The 21,375-nt window shown below is 34.2% G+C and overlaps 1 long non-coding RNA gene across 1 annotated transcript in view; it reads left to right on the top strand.

The window, feature by feature from the left end:
- LOC129047965 (uncharacterized) overlaps positions 1 to 21,375 on the top strand; it is a 176,717-nt gene that overhangs the window by 46,442 nt on the left and 108,900 nt on the right. The window contains exons 3-4 of the long non-coding RNA XR_008509905.2: positions 1,493 to 1,610; positions 14,526 to 14,652. This is a non-coding gene — a long non-coding RNA (uncharacterized LOC129047965). The remainder of the gene's footprint in view (positions 1 to 1,492; positions 1,611 to 14,525; positions 14,653 to 21,375) is intronic.

The raw sequence follows: 21,375 nt of genomic DNA, 5'->3' as shown, positions 1-21,375 counted from the left end.
TTTTTTGGCATATTTTGCATTTTTCCTGAAATTACTCAGAATTAATTTCTTTTGCTTTTACTTCTTTATTTTGCATTTCTCCAGAAGGACATCCTCAAGGATGAGAATGAAAGTTATATATTTATTTTCAGAAAACACTGGTAGAATATGGACACATGAGACAAGGCCAGCAAGGAAGTCAATAAAATGTGATTACTAAGCAAATCACCACCAGAAAAGCAGAAGGAAATCCAGGAAATCCCACTTCAATATTGTGAAAGACAGTAAAGAACATTCCCTGGAGTTAGGACAAATGAAGAGCAAGAAGTTTGTGTGTATCTCACAACTTTTCTTCCATCACTGGTTGAGGGCTACTTCCAAAGATTTAACATTCCTACTCTTTCAGATTAACTGCTCTGGCTTAGTGTACCCACAACAAGGAAGAAAAAAAAAAAATCCTTAGGCAGAGAGTCTCAGGTGTTTGTAATTGGCACCATGAATAGATAGAGGTGAATTATGAGATGATATGGGCAATATCCTCAGTATCTCTTACACATGCAAATAATACGCCTCATGTTTGTTACGCAGTAACTCATTTGAAATTTTGCAAATTAAAATGATAAACGCATGGTTGTTGTAACAAAGAAAACAGTGGGATGTATTCATACCATTATAAATAGACTTAAATAGACAAGTTGTCCTCTTGGCATGGCTTGGATAAGTACAAGTTTAGACATTATGATATATTAACTGTGCAGTATAAGCACAAGCTTCACTGCTAGCTCTTCTTTCTAATATTAGAAATAACCATGCAAATGACAGATGTGCACCATAATCAATAAATAATCGTGTTACTTCTTTTTTAAGAAATTTCATCTTTTATTTTAAATACAGGTTGTACAACTGCAGCTTTCTCACATGAGTATACTGCACATAGATAGTGAGCATAGTACTCAGTAGGTAGTTTTTAAACCCACACCACCCTCCCTCTCCACTCTAGTAGTCCAAAGTGTCTGTTGTCCCATGCTTATGTCTATGTGTACTCAGTGTTTAGTTCCCACTTGTAAGTGAGAACCTGTGGCATTTTGTTTTCTTTTCCTGCATTAATTAACTTAGGATTATGGTCTCCAGTTCATCTATATTGCTGCAAAGAACATGAATTCATACTTTTTTATGGCCGCATAGTAACCCATGGTATATATGTACCACATTTTCTTTATGCAGTCCACCATAAATGGGCAACTATATTGATTCCATGTCTTTGCTACTGTGAATGAACATACAAGTAGCTATGTCTTTTTGGTATAATAATATATTTTCCTTTGGATATATATTCGGTAATGGGATTGCTGGGTCGAATCATAGCTCTGGTTTAAATTCTTTGAGAAATCTCCAAACTGCTTTCCACAGTAGCAGAAACTAGTTTACATTCCCACTAACAGTGCATAAGTGTTTTCTTTTCTCTGAAGCCTCACCAGCATCTGTTATCATTATTTTATTTTATTTTTTTCAGCATCTTGCTCTGTCATCCAGGCTGGAGTGCAGTGGCACCATCTCGGCTCACTGAAACTTCCACTTCCCGGGTTCAAGCAATTCTCCTGCCTCAGCCTCCTCAGTAACTGGGGTTACAGGTGTGTGCCACCATGCCCAGCTAAGTTTTGTATTTTTAGTAGACATGGGTTTTCATGATGTTGGCCAGTCTGGTCTCAAACTCCCAGCCTCAAGTGATCCACATGCCTCAGCCTCCCAAAGTGCTAGGATTACAGTTATGTTCCACCATGCCCAGCCTTGTTATCATTGACTTTTTATTAATAGCCATTCTAACTGATGTGAGAGGGTATCTCATTGTAGTTTTTATTTGCATTTCTTTGATGATTAAAGATGATGAGCCCTTTTTCATATGATTGTTTGCTGCTTGAATGTCCTTTCAAGAATTGCCTGTTCATGTCTTTTGCTAATGTTATAATGGAGTTATTTGTTTTTACTCGTTAAGTTCCTTGTAGATTCTAAATATTAGACCCATGTTTAGACCTATGTGGGATACATAGTTTGCAAATATTTCTCCCATTTTGTTGGTTGTCTGTTTACTCTATTGATAGTTTCTTTTGCTGTGCAGAAGCCCATTCGCTTAATTAGGTTCCACTTGTCAATTTTTGTTTTTGATGCAATTGCCTTTGGAGATTTAGCCAAAAATTATTTTCCAATGCTGATGTTGAGAAGGATATTTCCTAATTTTCTTCTAGGACTTGTTATAGATAGAGGTCTTACATTTACATCTTTAATCCATTTTGAGTTAATTTTTGTATATAGTAAAAGATATGGGTCCAGCTTCAATCTTCTGCATATGGCTAGCCAATTATCCCAGCACCATTTATTGAATAGAGAGCCTTTTCCCCTTTGCTTGTTTTTGTCAGTCTTGTCAAAAATAAGATGGTTGTAGTTGTGCACCTTTATTTCTGAGTTTCTGTTCTATTCCATCGGTCTGTTTGTCTGTTTTTGTACCACTGTCATGCTGTTTTCATTACTGTCATCTTCTTGTAGAGTTTGAAGTCAGGTAGTGTGATGTTACCAAGTTTGTTTTTTGTTTGTTCGTTTGTTTGCTTAGGATTGGTTTGTATACTTGGGATCTTTTTTTGGTTCTATATGAATGTTAGATTATTTTTCTAATTCTGTGAAGAATGATGTTGGTAGTTTGATAGAAATAGTGTTGAATCTATAAATTGCTTTGGCAGGATGGCCATTTTAGTGATATTGAGTCTTCCAACCCATAAGCATAGAATTTTTTTTTATTTATTTGCATCATCTCTGATTTATTTCAGCAGTGCTTTGTAGTTCTACTTATAGAAACATTTCACCTTCTTAGTTAGCTGTCTTCCTAATTATATCTTTTATTTTTTGTGGCTATTGTTAATGGAACTGGGTTCTTGCTTTGACTCTCAGCCTGGATGTTATTATTGTATAGAAATTCTACTGACATTTGAACATTGATTTTGTATTCTGAAACCTTACTAAGATTGTTTACCTGTTCTAGTAGTCTTTTTGGTGTAGTCTTTAGGGTTTCCTATCTATAGAATCATATCATCGACAAATAGAGATAGTCTGATTTCTTTTTTTTTTTCCTATTTTGGTGCCTTTATTTATGTTTCTTGCCTGATTGCTCTGGCTGGAACTTCCAGTATTATTTTGAATAGGGCTGGTGAGAGTGGGCATACCTCTCATCTTCTGGTCCTCAAGGGGAATGGTTCCAGCTTTTGCCTGTTTAGTGTGATGTTGGCTGTGGGTTTGGCATGGATGGCTCTTATTATTTTGAGGTATGTTTTTTGATGCCTAGTTTCTTGAGGCTTTTTATCATGAAGGGATGTTGAATTTTATCAAAAGATTTTTATACATATATTGAGATAATTGTGTATTTTGCTTTTAATTCTGTTTATGTGGTGAATAACATTTCTTGATTTGTATATGATGAACCACCTTGCATCCCAGAAATAAAGCCTACTTGATCACAGTGTATTAACTTTTCTATGTGCTGCTAGATAGTACTAAACACCATCAAGAACTTAGAAAAATTTGAAGTTATCAATATAACCTTGCACCTAATGGAACTAGGAAAAAAATAGAGGAAACCAACCCCAAAGCTAGTAGAAAAAAAAAAAACAATTAAAATTAAAGAAGAAATAAAAGAAATTGAGATGCAGAAATTCATAAAAAAGATCAATGAAATCAAGAGTTGATTATTTGAAAAAAATAAACAGTATTGATAGACCACTAACTAGATTAACAAAGGGAAAAAAGGGAAGATTCAAATAAGTACAATCAGAAATAGAAAAAGATGACATTACAGAAGATCCCAAAGAATACAGAAGATCTTCAAAGAACAGTATGAACAACTCTATGCACACAATTTAGAATATCAAAAGGAAAGGGATAAATTCCTGGAAACACATAATTCCCCGTGATGGAATCAGGAAGATATTGAAACCCTAAATAGATCAATATCTAGCTCTGAAGTTGAGAAAAAAAAAATGCTCTGGATCAGATGGATTCACAGCCAAATTCTACCAGATGTACAAAGAACGGGTATCCATCTTACTGAAACTACTCAAAAAATCCAGGAAGAACTCCTCCCTTACTCATTCTATGAAAAGCATCATCTTAGCACCAAAAGCTGGCAGAGACACAACAATATCCCTGATGAACTTAGTTGCAAAAATTCTCTATGAAATACTAGCAACTGAATCTAGCCATTCAGCCGATTTACATTTAGGGTTAGTATTGATACGAGAGCTTTTGATACTGTCATCATGTTGTTAGCTGGTTGTTATGAGGATTTGATTGTGTAGTTGTTTTACAGTGCTTATGGAATATGTGCTTAAGTGTGTTTTTGTGGTAGCAGGTGTCATTCTTTCAACTCCATGTTTAGCACTCCCTTCAGGACCTCTTGTAAGACTGGTCTACTTGAAATGAATTCCTTCAGCATTTGCTTGGCTGATACAGATTTCATTTTTCCTTCACTTATGAAGCTTAGTTTGGTGGAATATTAAATTATTCATTTGAATTTATTTTCTTTAAGAATATTGAAGCTCCCCTCCCCCCAATCTCTGCTGGCATTTAAAGTTTCTGATGATACATCTGGTGCTATCCTTATGTGCTTCCATTTGTATGTGACTTGACACTTTTCTCTAGCTACCTTTAAGATTTTTCCTTTTGTATTGACCTCAGCGAATCTGATAACTATGTGTCTTGAGAATGGTCATCTCGTATAATATCTAGGCAGGGTTCTCTATATTTATTTGATTTGCACATGAAAATCTCTAGTGAGATTAGGAAATTTTTTATGGACTACATCATCAAATACATTTTCCAAGTCCTGTCTCCTTCTCTCTCAGAAAGGCTAGTAAATCATAGATTTGGTCTCTATACATAATCCCATATTTCTCAGAGGTTTTGTTCATTTTTAAAAATTCTCTTTTTGTCTTTATAGCAGCATGATTTATAATCCTTTGGGTATATACCCAGTAATGGGATTGCTGGGTCAAATGGTATTTCTAGTTCTAGATCCCTGAGGAATTGCCACACTGACTTCCACAATGATTGAACTAGTTTACAGTCCCACCAACAGTGTAAAAGTGTTCCTGTTTCTCCACATTCTCTCCAGCACCTGTTGTTTCCTGACTTTTTTTTTTTTTTTTTTCTTTTATTATTATTATTATTATACTTTAGGTTTTATGGTACATGTGCACAATGTGCAGGTAAGTTACATATGTATACATGTGCCATGCTGGTGCGCTGCACCCACCAACTCGTCATCTAGCATTAGGTATATCTCCCAGTGCTATCCCTCCCCCCTCCCCCCACCCCACAACAGTCCCCAGAGTGTGATGTTCCCCTTCCTGTGTCCATGTGTTCTCATTGTTTAATTCCCACCTATGAGTGAGAATATGCGGTGTTTGGTTTTTTGTTCTTGCGATAGTTTACTGAGAATGATGATTTCCAATTTCATCCATGTCCCTACAAAGGACGTGAACTCATCATTTTTTATGGCTGCATAGTATTCCATGGTGTATATGTGCCACATTTTCTTAATCCAGTCTATCATTGTTGGACATAAAGACACATGCACACGTATGTTTATTGCGGCATTATTCACAATAGCAAAGACTTGTTTCCTGACTTTTTAATGATCGTCATTCTAACTGATGTGAGATGGTATCTCATTGTGGTTTTGATTTGCACTTCTCTGATGGCCAGTGATGATGAGCATTTTTTCATGTGTTTTTTGGCTGCATAAATGTCTTCTTTTGAGAAGTGTCTGTTCATATCCTTCACCCACTTTTTGATGGGGTTGTTTTTTTCTTGTAAATTTGTTTGAGTTCATTGTAGATTCTGGATATTAGCCCTTTGTCAGATGAGTAGATTGCAAAAATTTTCTCCCATTCTGTAGGTTGCCTGTTCACTCTGATGGTAGTTTCTTTTGCTGTGCCGAAGCTCTTTAGTTTAATTAGATCCCATTTGTCAATTTTGGCTTCTGTTGCCATTGCTTTTGGTGTTTTAGACATGAAGTCCTTGCCCATGCCTATGTCCTGAATGGTATGTCCTAGGTTTTCTTCTAGGGTTTTTATGGTTTCAGGTCTAACATTTAAGTCTGCAGCACTATTCACAATAGCAAAGACTTGGAACCAACCCAAATGTCCAAAAATGATAGACTGGATTAAGAAAATGTGGCACATATACACCATGGAATACTATGCAGCCATAAAAAATGATGAGTTCATGTCCTTTGTAGGGACATGGATGAAGCTGGAAACCGTCATTCTCAGCAAACTATCTCAAGGAAAAAAACCAAACACCACATGTTCTCACTCATAGGTGGGAATTGAACAATGAGAACACATGGACACAGGAAGGGGAACATCACACACCAGGGCCTGTTGTGGGGTGGGGGGTGGGGGGAGGGATAGCATTAGGCGATATACCTAATGTTAAATGACGAGTTAATGGGTGCAGCACACCAGCATGGCACATGTATACATATGTAACTAACCTGCACGTTGTGCACATGTACCCTAAAACTGAAAGTATAATAAAAAAAATTCTCTTTTTTTATTTTTGCCTGTTTGGGTTGATTTGAAAATATGGTCTTCAAGCTCTGAGATTATTTCATCTGCTTGGTCTATTCTGCTGTTAATACTTCTGATTGTGTTATAAGATCTTGTAGTGAATTTTTCAGCTTTAGAATTTCTGTTTCATTCTTTCTTAGAATGGCTATTTTGTCTTTCAGCTGTTGAATTGTCCTGCTGGATTCCTTGCATTGAGTTTTATCCTTCTCGTGAATGTAGACAAGCCTCTTCACCATTAAAATTCTGAATTCTATATCTGTGTTTTCTGTCATTTCAGACTCCTTAAGAACCAGTGTTGGGGGTGGGGGTGCAAGTGGACTTTTTTGGAGGTAAGAGAATACTCTGGCTTTTTGAATGGCCAGAGTTCTTGCACTAATTCTGTCTCATCTAGGAGGGTTGATGTTCCTTTAACGGTGGTGTAAATTAAGTATAGTCAGTTAGCTTCATTTCTGGATGCTTTCAAGGGGCTAGAGCTCTTTACAGGATCTTGATGTGTGGGTGAATTTTTGCACTTGGTTTCACAGGTGTATATATTAAGAGGATAATTTTTGGTGTTGTATTGTGGGATGTGATTTAGAAGTAGATGATGATTAAGAGTCATGGCCAGTAAGTAGCTAGGCAAATACCCAGCCTCATGGCTCTTTGATACTTCCTGGCATTCATAGCCATGCTGCCTTTCCCAGGAGCCGTTTGAGGGTGGGAGCTCGCCCTAACCTTTAAGTACTCTGTGCAGTGTTGCCAAATTCCTCTTTCTTCAACTTTGGTTTCAGCATCAACTCTCCATACACTCTCTAAACTCAATAATTTCTAGGATTAAATTTACCCACTTTCTTATAACCAGACTAAACAGTTGGTGTTGAAACATTTAGGTTCCGGAATCAGTTCTTCAGATGGCACAAAAAGCATGGTGCTCGTATCTGCTTGTGGTGAGGACTTTAGAGAGGTTATAGTCATGCTGAAAAGTGGTGGGGAAGCAGGGGTTTTACGTGGTGAGAGCAGGTGCAAGAGCCATTCTTATTTCCAACTTGGCTACAGAATCATTATGTTGCTGTCTGGATACAGATGTCAGATTTCAAAGGATCTTCTTTCTAGGAATCAGGAATGCAGTTGCAGCTGGCATTGGCAGGGCCAACTAGAGAGAGACCAAAACCCATCTCTGCACAAAAAGAAAAATCAGGTTATTTCTTTCAAGTCTATCAGTTATAGGTTACTGTGCACATTTTATTCAGTTCACACAACAACAGCAAACCACACAGTCATGCTGCCTTTTTGCATCCAGTAATAAAGTCACATGACATTTTATAAAAAGTTACTCCAAACAGGAAATTAGCCAACAAGGATACAAGCACAGCAATAAAACAAAAGGTGATAACACCAGAAGTAAAAATGGAATTGATGTAAGTGGAGTTAATTGATGAAATAGGAAACCATGGAATTATTGACACTCCCATAGTTTAAGACACTCTGGATATGTTGCTAAATAATTCTAGTGGAACGTATAAATGAGAAAGTGCATATGTGGAAAAGGATAAAGATGTTACAGAAGAAATCATATCAATAGAAAATTTTACATTGGAATCATTATTGGAGCTATTGAATCACATTTAAAGTGCAAAGAATAACAGGTTGGAAGTTGATCCAAATTATAAAAGGATACCATAATTCACCAAAGTATATAAAGATATTCACTTCTTATCACAAGTTAAACAATGAGAAGAAAACAAGAGCTCTTCAAACTATTCTTAATCAGTTTTAATAAGGAAATAATTCATAAATGTTTCTAATGTTTTAATTAACATTGTATAAAATAAATGTCAGTTGCACTAATTTTTGATTTTCATATACATTTATAACTGACAATAAGAGTGTTTTTAATGTCTTGGAAAATAATTTTTAAAGACCATGAAACAATTATAATTTTTCTCATTAATTATCAAGATCCCTTTACATGACTTAAATTTTTATGGTTATTTTTATGGCCCAACTCTATAGTAATATACAGGACTGCCTACATACACAGATATTACTATATATGTTTTATTCCTATATGCATAAATAAGCATATATAAATGCATGTAAAAGTAAATTTATTTATTCCCTATCTAAATGACTTACAAGCTTAGATCCTTCTTGTGCCCAACTTTTGATAGCCTGTTTTGTATTTTTGCATACATACTTGTTTCTTGTTTTCATATAAATATATGCAAAAATATATTCACGTGTATTTGTGTTGAGCTCATTTGCTTTTTATTGATTAAACATATTACCGATAAAATATTTATAGATACACACACACACATATAGGATATAGCAGTGAGGATGTTTTTGCAGTATTTTTTAAATGATAAAAAATTCATATAAGTTAGAAAACACTCTTCTATATAAGAAACAATTAAATTATGATGTAGCCATTTGTTTGGAAATGTAGATATGAAAAAATAATATTTTATATTTATACCAGTTGCCATAGAATGATTTGTGTTTTCCATGAGATATTGTTGCAGATATTTAAGATATGTAGAAGTCTGTATATAATTTCACCTTGTAATATTAACCATGTCAAAATCATTCTGTATTTGTGAGTGTTTGTTATATAAACATGAAGAAAATTATGAAAAATATAGATGTTTATGATTTTCTGTTGTGATTAAAATGTAACTGAGATTTTATTATGTATTTTATCTATTATTATGTTATATATAATTACAAATATCTGTATGTTATATATAGATATACAAAATTGTAAATGGTAAGTTTGAAAATGGTTTATTCTTGCACCCACTCTCACCATATGAGATGTCTGATTCCCCATCAGCTTTTACCACGACTGTAAGCTCCCTGAGGTCCTTACCACAAGCATATGCCAGCATCATGCTTCTTGTGCTGTCTGAAGAAATAAGAATATTTTTATACTGATAATATACATATGAATTTTGCTAAACTGTCTAATATTATAATTGAATCATAGGATTTTGAAAAATTCTTTTATTCAGTCATATCGTCTCTGAAAACTTGCAGCTTTGCCTTTTTCTTTTCAATGCTTAATATCAGTTTTCTTTTTACTTTTGCTAATCTTAATTTACTTCCTATGATGATTAAAATATTAAATATTAAATAGAAATGATGGTAATGGTCATGCCTCATTTCTTCACAACATGAAACAAAAACACAAAACATGTTGTTATTCAAAATTTATACTTACAATGTTGCAGTCAAATGCAGTGAATATATCTGAATTAAGTATACCAGTCTTCCAAACTTTCCATGCTTATAATTTTATAAATTTTTTTTTAGAAACAAATGCCAGATAAAAGCAAGCACATCCATGTTTTCTTTTTGACTGTGATACCATGACTCTGTAAAAAAACAAACTATAAAGTTTATAAATTAATCAAAAGGATAATATAAAATAAATAGCAAGGCAGGTAAAAAACAGAGAAAACATGGTGTTTGCTAGATTAATTCCTTATCTACAAGGCTTTACTTTTTAAATTATGAATGAATGTTGTATTACAGAAAATACTCATTTTGCATATATTCACATCTTAAAATTTTACTTAAAATTTTCATTATATGCTATGAGTATGGTGACTTTTATTGACTGATTTTCTTAGGTTTAAATAATAATGTTCTAGTTATAAAGCAATCCTACACATGATGTTTATCTTTTTATATACTTTAGATTTGAATTGATACTATTTTAGTTGTTATTTTATAATTACATTTAATTATTATCTTGGGATCTTTATTTCTTGCACTGTCCTTACTGGCTTTTTCTCTCTCTAATCTGAATCTACTGTCTAGGACCATTAAAATATTAAATAGGAATGATGATAATGGCCAAGCTTCCTTTTAATTACTTCTCTAGAATAGTTTGTAAAAGTTTAGAATTTTGGTAGAACTTGCTAGTGAAGTCATCTGAGCCTAAAATTTTGTTTATGAAAATATTTGTTCAATAATCAAATTTCTTTATTGTTACAGGTGTTTTCAAATCTCTATGGTTCCTTCAATTTAAAAAAAATATTTTTTTCTAAAAATTTATATATTTCATTTATATTTTGAATTCATAAACAAAACATTGTTCACAATATACTCCAAAACATTTTAATGTCTTCAGAATCTGAATCAGTCTTCTATTTTATTACACATATTTGTTACTCTTGTTTGTCTTTACTCTCTTTTTTTTTTCTATCCAACTTGCCAGAGATTTATATATTTTACTAGAATTGTAAAAGGATCAACCTTTGAATATAACAAGTCTTTGTGTTTTTTTAGGAGCTTCTTCTCTTATTCATGTTGTATACATTCTAATTTATTTTGTTGTATCTTTTCATTCTTTTTTTAACATCCTGAGGTAGATATTTAGCCTGTTAATTTTAAGTATTTTTATAATATATGCATACTAAGCTACATATTTTCTTTTCTGTGCTATTTTAGCTGAATTAAAAAGTTTGATAAGCAATATTTAGTTAAAATAATTAGCCCATAGGCTACTTAGAATTATATTCTTAGTTTGTCGAATACATGAAGATCTTCTAGTTGTCTTTTAGATGTCGATTCCTAGTATATTTTCATTGAAGATGAACACGTCAAATACAAAGAATCAATGAAATGAAAAGTTGGTTCTTTGAAAAGATAAAAAAAATTAATAGACCACTAGCTAGGGTAACCAAGAAGAAAGAAGATACCAATAAACATAATTAGACATGAAAATGGAGACATTACAACTCATACCATAGAAATACCGAAGATCATCAGAAACTACTATGAACAATTATACAAACCAGAGAACCTAGATTAACTTAACAAATTCCTGGAAACATAAAATCTCCTAAGTTTGAATCATTAAGAAATATCAGTTGTATTTCTAAGTAGTAAGATTGAATCAGTGATGATAATAATAATAATAATAATAATAATAATAATAATAAAAAGATCCTAGGACCAGATGAATTCACAGCCAAATTCTACAGAACATACAAAGAAATGGTATCCATCATCCTAAAGCTCTTCCAAAAAATCAAGGAGGGAATACTTCCTAACTCATTCTACGAAGGCAGTATCACCCTGATACCCAAGCCAGACAACGACAGAATTAAAAAAGAACTACAGACCAATATTCCTGATGAACAGAGATGCAAAAACCCTCAATAAAATGCTAGCCAACTGAATCCAACTGCACATCAGAAAGGTAATATGCCACAATCAAGTGGGTCTTATTCCAGGGATGCAAAGATGGTTCAACAAATGCAAATCAATAAATATGATTCATCACATAAACAAAATTAAAAACAAAAGTCATATAATTATCTTGATACATGCAGAAAAAGCTTTTGAAAAAATCCAGCATACTTTCATACAAAAAACAAAACACCCAACAACTAGGCAGAAAAGGAACATAGATCAAAGTAATAAAAGCCATGTATAACAAACCCATGGTCAACATTTCAATTCTTTTTTTTTAGTTACATGTTTGTCTGTTTTCTTGCACTCCTTCCTAGGCAATGTCTTTACTAATATGCTTGACACCAGGCAATCTCTGATCTGCTCTCTGTCACTATAGTTTTGTCTTTTTCTAGAGTATTAAAAGAATGAAATCATAAAATATACTTTTTGTGTATGGATGTTTAGATATTTAGAGGAAATGTTAGTCTGTCACAAATTATTTAATCATAACCAGAAAAAAGGTCCTCTGTGATAATTTAAAAAATCAATTTTAATAAGGTCTAAATTAAATACCATAAAATACACTCACGGTAATGGTATAGTCTAATTGATCATTTTAAACACTCACGTAACCAGCTTACTATCCAAATTACAAACATTTGTGACCGGCATAAAAACGTTCATGTCCCTTTGCAGTAAATCCCCTTCTGTCCCTAGAAACAGGATACCATGGGTCTACTTTGTGTCATCTTGAACCAATATTGAGTGTTCTGTAATTTTCCATAAGTCTTATTTCAAGTTACTTTTTGTTTTCAGAGTAAGATGAGCATTGTGTTTGTTTCATTGTATTCGTTTTTGTAACATATGGACATCCATTTGCTTCAACACCACTGCTTAAAGACTTTATTTTCTGTCAGATTCAGTTTTTTTGTCAGTAATCCATTTTGAAGTAACTTTTGTTCTATGTGATATATAAGTCTATATTTATATCAATACCAAAGTGTCTTGAGTATACGTTTTTCCCTAATTTCGAAAGAAAGACCAGCTTTTGATAATTTCTTATAATGATAGCTGCAGATTTTCATAGATGACTTTTATTGGGTTGAGTGTGTTCGCTTTTATTGAGTGAGGTGAATATTTAACAACCAGGTGTCTGGGAGTAGAGAGGAGATGCTGGTTTGCCGCATTTATGAGTTTCATGGTGTAAATATTCCCAATGAAAGCTATATAAAGCTTTCATTGTTATATTAATTGAAATATCTAACCCTTTAACAATCAACTCTCTTGGGCTAGTTCTAGCACATCACTGCTTCTGTTTTTAGATTGCTAAGAGCTTTCTGTCACTCCCACTAAATGTGGCTATATTTAGAAACGGTTTGTCTTTTTATAAGTTGGCCTCTTTTTATTATATAATATTCCTTGTGAAAGGAAAATCAATATTGGGACACCAAAATCAGTAAGCTAAAGGGAAAAGTCAAACTGAGAACTGCTTAGGGCAAACCTGCTTCCCATTCTATTCAAAGTCATCTCTCTGCTCACTGAGACAGCAGCATATCTGATTGCCTCCTTTGGAAAGGCTAATCAGAAACTCAAAAGAATACAACTGTTTGTTTTTTATGTACCAATGACCTGATAGTCCCCTCCCAGCCTCCAGCTCTCCCGCCTTTGCTTGAGTTGTCCTGCCTTTCCGGACCAAACCAACGTTTATCTTACATATATTGATTGATATCTCATGTCTCCCTAAAATGTGTAAAACCAAGCTGTGACCCAACTACCTTGGGCATATGTCATCAGAACTTCCTGAGGCTGCCATGGGCACGCGTCCTTAACTTTGGCAAATAAACTTCCTAAATTGACTGAAACCTATCTCAGATGTTTGTGGTTCACATTCTCTTTATCCTTTAAGATAATCACTTCGTTTTGTGATTGATTACCTGTCAATTTTCAGTAGCTCATTTTGGTCTTCTGCTGATGCATCTTGCTATCTACTTAAATATACAAAATTGTTGTAAAGGTCAAAGAAATTGGGAATATTTATCATATAACCTAAAGCACATTATCCAGAAAAATTAATATAACTTACATTTGTTTATTTATTTACTTATACATGCCTTTAATAATGGAAATGTTATGGCTATAAATTTTCATCTGAGGATAGCTTTTATTTTGCCCAACAGAATTAGTTCTCCTTTTTCATTACTTTCCCAGTAGTATAAAATTTTGGGTTTTGATTTACATTTTGACCAACAGATTAAACAGGAGTAACATTACAATCAGAGACTGCTGTCTGAATGTATATCTTTATTAAATATGTTTATATTTTTCTTAGATATACTTTTAACATTTAAAATAAATTTTCCTTGAGCCTGATAAACACTGTTTACTCTCTCATACAGGGAGTTGACATGTTCCACCATAAGTATTTTTTAGTCAAGAATTCTTTGTATTTCTGACAAATTTTGCTTAATATTTACTGAACATGTTGTTTGGTGTATTCAGTTTTAAAAGTTTTAGAGCATATTCCTGTACCTCTGACAAAAATAAATGTACCTATTATGCCTTCAACAGCTATATAATTTTCAAGAAACATGCTTGTTTTACAAATATTTATCAAACAACAACTATATCTTAATCTTGAGTACAATCTGGAGGGTGTTTTCCCTTGACAGTGTTCTTCAATTCTTTTTGTGGGAAGAAGCAGTAATTGCTAGACAAGCCATGAATTCGGCACGTAACTTGCTCTAAACTATTGTGTTTTAACAGAGTGAATAGACAACTTACAGAATGGGAGAAAATACTTGCAAGCTATGTATCCAACAAAGGACTAATATCGAGAATTTACAAAGAATTAAAACAAAACTCAACAAGAGTAAAACAACCCCAATAAAAGGTGAGTAAAAGACATGGGGAGAGATGTTTCGAAAGAAGACATACAAATGGCAATCAAAAGGCAAACAGCATATGAAAAAACGTGCACCATCACTAATCACCAGAGAAATGCAAATTAAGTGCAATGAGATACAACCTTACATCTGACAAAATGGTTATTACTCAAAAAAAAACAACAGATTTTGGCAAGAATGCAGAAAAATGGGAAAACTTTTACACTCTTGGTGGTAATGTCAATTAATATAAACCTTATGAAAAACAGCATGGAGATTTCTCAAAGAATTTAAAGTAGAACCAGCATTTGATCCAGCAATCCTACTACTGGATATCTATCCAAAAGGAAAGAAATTATTATATTAAAAAGATATTTGCATTTGTATATTTATCACAGCACTATTCACAGTAACAAACATATGGAATCAACCTAAGTGTCCATCAACAGATGATTAGATAAAGAAAATATTATATATAATATATATTTTTTATTATCTATATAATATTATATATACATATTTTATTATATATATATACACACATATATATAAAATACTAGTCAGCCATAAAAATAATAATATCATGTCTTTTGTAGAAACATGGATGGAACTGGAAGCTATTATCTTAAGTGATATAACTCAAAAACAAAGTCAAATATTGCATTATATCACTTATAAGTGAGAGCTAAATAATGTGTATACATTATGTGGAATTATGAACATTGGAGACCTCAAAAGGTAGAAGAGTGGGAGAGGAGTGAAGGATGAGAAATTACCTAATAGGTACAATGTACACTATTTAGGTGTTAAACTACAAGCCCAGACTTCACTAGTACCCAGTATATCCGTATAACAAAATAGTGTTTGTATTTCCTAAATCTGTAAAAATATAAAAATGAAGTATTATTGTTGTTTTAAGGTAGAGAAAAGCATATAAATACATTATCATCTTTTTGTTAAAATGTTACCAGGAACTGCTGGATATAAAATATGCCTGATTCACATTTTTATTTATCTTACCAGTGTTTTCTAACATTTAATTTTTTTCTAATTCTTCCTTTAGAATAATTTTCTTAATTTTTTCTCTATTTTCTATTCTTAGATTTTCCTGTCTATATCCATAGAAGATATTTTAAATCTAAGACTCTCTATGCCAAATATTAGATTAGTCATTGTATTAGTCAGGGTTCTTTTAGACAGAATTAATAGGATATATATGTGTGTATATATATATGTGTGTGTATGTATATATATGTGTATATATGTGTGTGTGTGTATATATATATGTGTAAAGGGGAGTTTATTAAGTATTAACTTACATGATCACAAGGTCCCACAATAGGCTGTCTGCAAGCTGAGGAGCAAGGAGAGCCAGTCTGAGTCCCAAAGCTGAAGAACTTGGTGTCCTATGTTCGAGGGCAGGAAGGCCTGTCTCTCCTTTTCACGTTTTCCTGCCTGCTTTGTATTCACTGGAAACTGATTATATTGTACCCATCTGATTAAGGGTGGATCTGCCTTCCCCAGCACACTGACTCCAATATTAATCTCTTTTGGCAACACCCACACTGACACACCTATGATCAATACTTTGTATCCCTGAATCCAATCAAGTTGACACTCAGTATTAACCATCACAGTCATCTTAAACAGTTTGTGAAAAAAATGTGAACATTTCATTCCTTGTTTGTTCCTTAATGGATCTACTTCTCAATGGCCTTGTTCCCATATTAGTAAGATTTTAAGACAAAGACATTTCATTGATATCTATCTATCTATCTATCTGGTGAGCTAGCTAGCTTTGTCTACCATCTATCTCCATCTTTTTTTTTCAGATGAGAAATATTTAGTTATCTTTTCTTGGCAATTGCTAACTTGCTCATATTTCAAAATCAGTTTGAAATATAGAAGAGAAAGAACTATTTATCCTAATATATTTGATGCTCTGCAGTCAGCAACACAGTTAGAAAGTCCATTTTAGCACAATTATATTCCACATCGTTTCTTTCTTTGTAAACGTTTAAGTTATACTGTCAAGCAAGTATCCTTATTATTCTCCTTGGTGGTCAGAGAAAATGCTCTTCTTGATGGAGAGAAGGTGTGTAAAACTAATCTAATCTGCCACTTTTATAAAATTTTTATTCACTACGTTTCATTAAGTTTGCTTTTATAACTTTCACTGAGAGTTTTACAATGCATTTGGTATTGCCAAGTGCTTGATAATTCCCCAGCACGTATGGAAGTACAAAATAACACTTCCAACCTTTAAGACCAAACACTTCGGTAAATACCACAGATGCCAAATTGCTCTAGCAGGTGCTAAATTGCTATTGGTGTATCACCTTGGGATATGATGAAGATGAATGGAACACTGTGCATTTTCCCAGTATTCCACAATTACTGGAACACCTGTGCTAAACAATGTGGTGCTAATGCACCATAAACATGCTCACAATACTCTGAGGACCTTGTAGTTTTACATTTCAACTTTCTTAGCAGGGCCTTAACTTAATGTAGGTGTTGGAAGTGTTTCACCTGTCCTTGACACTGCTACTACATAGTGACATATTAGTACCATGCCAGTAAAAGTTGACTTTCTTCTCTCTGTGTTTGGTTTTATTTCTTTCTTCCCTTCCTTTATTCACTCTAATATTTCCTCTCACCCGTTCTTATCTCATTGTGTATTGCTATGGGAATATGTAATGTCTTCCTTTGTTTCCCGTGAATTGTCTTCATCCCCTTGCTTTAATATCAAAGATGTATATCATCGTTAGCAATATAAGATGCTGTTATCACTGCTGCTCCAGCACCTTTGTTTTTAAGCAAATTGCTTTTGGCATATGTCAACCCTGACAGGCAATGTGGAGGTTTTAGAGATGACAGTAATATGTCAAATAGAAATGCCTGCAAACATATTTGTGATAGTTGTGAACCTGGCAACTGTTTTCATATGTGTCTATTTTACAAAATTTAACCAGTAAAAAACAAATAGCAGGCTGGGCGTAGTGGCTCATGCCTGTAATCCCAGCACTTTGGGAGGCCAAGGTGCGTCATTTGCCTGAGGTCCGGAGTTTGAGACCAGCTTGGCCAACATGGAAAAACCCCGTCTCTACTAAAAATACAAAAATTATCCTAGTGAGGTGGTGCACACCTGTATTCCCAGCTACTTGGGAGGCTGAGTCAGGAGAATTGCTTGAACCCAGGAGACGAAGGTTGCAGTGAGCCGAGATCACCACTGCATTCCACCATGGGTGATAGAGTGAGACATTGTCTCAAAAAAAAAAGAGAGAGAGAAAGAAAAAAGGTATGTGTGTGTGTGTTTGTGGTGTGTGTGTGTATATGTGTGTGTCAATGTGTTTATGGTAACAACCCCCATGGTCATCGTGAATTAAGCTTCTACTGTTTCTGCTACAAATTTTAAGAGTTCTTGAGATAAGGCCGGATGCGGAGCTACAATTCCCATACCATCCACACAATACAACATTTTAAAACATTTAATACAATGATTTAGTATTTTCCAAAGATTGTGTGAACATTACCACAATGTAATTTTCAAAGACTTTTGTCCCCTGGTAAGAAAATTCCTATATCCACTTACAGTCACTCTCCATTACCCAAAGCCTGCCCTCCTCGTTTTTAGGAAAACTCTGTTATGTGTCTCTATAGGTTTGTCTGTTTTCTATGACCATGTTTTAAGTTAAACTCTTTATTTTTCAGTAATTTTACTTTTATGTAACTAAATGGAGATTTTTTTTTTTCATGTTTTTTCTCCCCATATGGTTCATAGAACTTTTGTAGTTGTGGCTTCATATTTTTTTTGGTCATTTTTGGAGAAGCTATTTTCAGTTATTTCATCTGCCCTTTTTCTCTGTCTCTCTTTTAGGCTATATTTGTCTTGCCACCAGTGTGTGTATACCTTTCTATAGTCTATCTTATAGGCTGAGGTCCCTACAGTAGATTTCTACAAATCTGATAACTATATTTTAAATTTCATCACTTCAGGGTTGTGATATGTCTTATTACCAATGTTCAATCTCTATCAGGCTTCGGAGTGATATTGGAAAAAGAGAGGAATATTCTGAGGAGCTATCTGTTTTATATATGCCAGAATCCAAACTAATTTTTTTTGGATTTAGCTTAAATAACATTCATAGTTTGCAGGTTTCTCTAAAATAAACACAAAAGGATCTCTAAGAATCAAAGGTGTTTCAAGCTTGTACCTCCACAACTATATATGGTGTTTGTTTATTTATTTTGTTTCTCCTATCCTGATTGGAAAACACAATATCCTTGTTACTCTTCATAAAAAGTAAACATGTAAGAGGCATGAACTATTTTATCACAATAGCTTCCAATGCTATTGAAATATTGAAATCTGAAATATTTTTAGAATCAAGTTCCAAAGTCACCATCCAGGCTTGTCCAGGGAGTGGTGACTCCTCAAAAATGACAATACAGCGTAGAGGTAAGATAAAGAAAGATTTTAATCATCCATAAATCTTAAGTGTTCATCAAACTCCAACAGTTTTAAACTTCCCAAATATCCTCCTGAACCACAGGTGTGCAAAAAACAGATCCTGATCTATGGAATGGTGGAGAATCAATCTTTTTTATATTATTTGAAGACACCTTACTTTTCAACTAAAATACCTGCCTGAAACTTGCACTGTGAACTCACTGTTAGGAATGAATGATGCTTAAATAAGAAGTTATTATTAGGCTGGTGCAAAAATAACAGCTGGTTTTGCCTTAAAAAATGGGAAAACTGCAATTATTTGTGCAGCAATTTAATAGTAAAAGAAAATTTTTCTGCATATATTCATGAAAACATAAAATGATATGAAATGTTCATGAGAATTTAATGGATTTTTGTTTGAAGGCATTCATTGATGTTTTCTTGAAGGCAAAGACTATTATTTTAAGAAAATGAGTGGCCGGGAGCGGTGGCTCACGCCTGTAATCCCAGCACTTTGGGAGACCGAGGCGGGCGGATCATGAGGTGGAGATCGAGACCATCCTGGCTAACACGGTGAAACCCCGTCTCTACTAAAAATACAAAAAAAGTAGCCAGCATGGTGTCGGGCATCCGTAGTCCCAGCTACTCGGGAGGCTGAGGCGGGAGAATGGCCTGAACATGGGAGGCGGAGCTTTCAGTGAGCAGAGATCGTGCCACTGCACTCCAGCCAGGGCAACAGAGCAAGACTTCGTCTCAAAAAAAAAGAAAATGAGTAATAAGGTCAATGCCATCTCAAGCATAAAATACTAGACAAATAAGGAAACCTACAGCCATTTCAATCACCTCCTCAGTTACTCAACAAATGTTTATATCAAGGCCTATGGCTCACATTTTAACAGCTAATTTATTATATCAAATTATTGCCTTTCGAGTCTGCCTTAAGAAATAAGATAACAAGCCAGTTCATATAAAGATCTTTGAGCCAACAAGCAAATGACTGAGCTGAGTTGTCAGAGAAGAACTGACAGGACTATCCTGTGTTTTATATCATAGTGCTTGTTTTCTTTTTTTAATTTGAGAAAACATCAGTTTCCTGCATAAGTTTTAATGGCTTAATTATGTTAAAGTATGACATGAGTCAAAATAACCACCTTGGAAAGTTAAACATATTCAACTAAAAAGGTAATGAAGTGAAAAGAAGTGGAAGATGCAATTCTAGTCTGGGAAGTATGTCCAAGTTTTCAATAAATGAATAATGGAAATGTTTGCATAATAATAATCAATCCTTCCAATAACGAGTTTGCTGTCAGTATATAATCATGTTGAGTAATTAAATTCCAATGAATTCAGTTGCTAAGTCAGGCATATACTTTGAGTTATCAGCATGGCCAGGGACCTTTCCCGGGTGCCTGCCTTGAGCCACTTGCCTGGGTGAGGTTAGAAGAGTTTCTACAATAATAGCTACGATTTCCTTCTGTACAGGCATTGTTCATTAGATCAAGTTATTAACCAGTTACTGCTATGAGAAGGCAGAGAGGAATAAGCCAGACAGACTTAGTCTGTTAGCCTGGCCATGGCCTTGCTGCCAGCTCACGGATCCCTGTCCAAGTTTGAGTCCTAGTCCTATACCATGCCTCAGAATGGTATAAATACTTCCCTCTTAGCATCTTTCCATTCCCTCTAGTGTTCTGCTCCTCCTTCCTTCTTTTTTACTCTCTCTTGTTTTTCTCCCACTCTTTATCATGCACACACAGACATGAATTCACACATGACATTTGTCTTGTAATTTAGTATGTGTTCTTAGATACTCACTCTAGAAACTCAATGGAATTATCTAATGAGAATATATTCCTGGACAAAATAGACCCTACTCAAAGAGAAATGCTGACAGATGCTATCAAGAGATAATACACACCTTTATATGTGATACGGTTTGGCCATGTCCCCACACAAATCTCATCTTGAATTGTTGCTCCCATAATCCCCACATGTTGTAGGAGGGACCTGGTGGGTGGTAATTGAATCATGAGGGCAGGTTTTTCTCATGCTGTTCTTGTGATAATGAATAAATCTCACAAGATCTGATGGTTTTATAAAGGGGAGTAACCCTGCACAAGCTCTCTTGCCCATTGCCATGTAAGAAGTGCCTTTGCTCTTCCTTCATCTTTCACCATGATTGTGAGGCTTCCTCAGCCATGTAGAACTGTGAGCCCATTAAACCTCTTTCCTTTAGAAATCACCGAGTCTTGGTTGTGTCTTTATTAGCAGCATGAGAATG

The sequence above is a fragment of the Pongo abelii genome, chromosome 13, assembly GCF_028885655.2.
Source record: "Pongo abelii isolate AG06213 chromosome 13, NHGRI_mPonAbe1-v2.0_pri, whole genome shotgun sequence".
NCBI lineage: Eukaryota > Metazoa > Chordata > Mammalia > Primates > Hominidae > Pongo > Pongo abelii.
The sequence above is the reverse complement of the archived record's forward strand: the minus strand, read 5'-3'. Positions and strand labels throughout refer to the sequence as shown.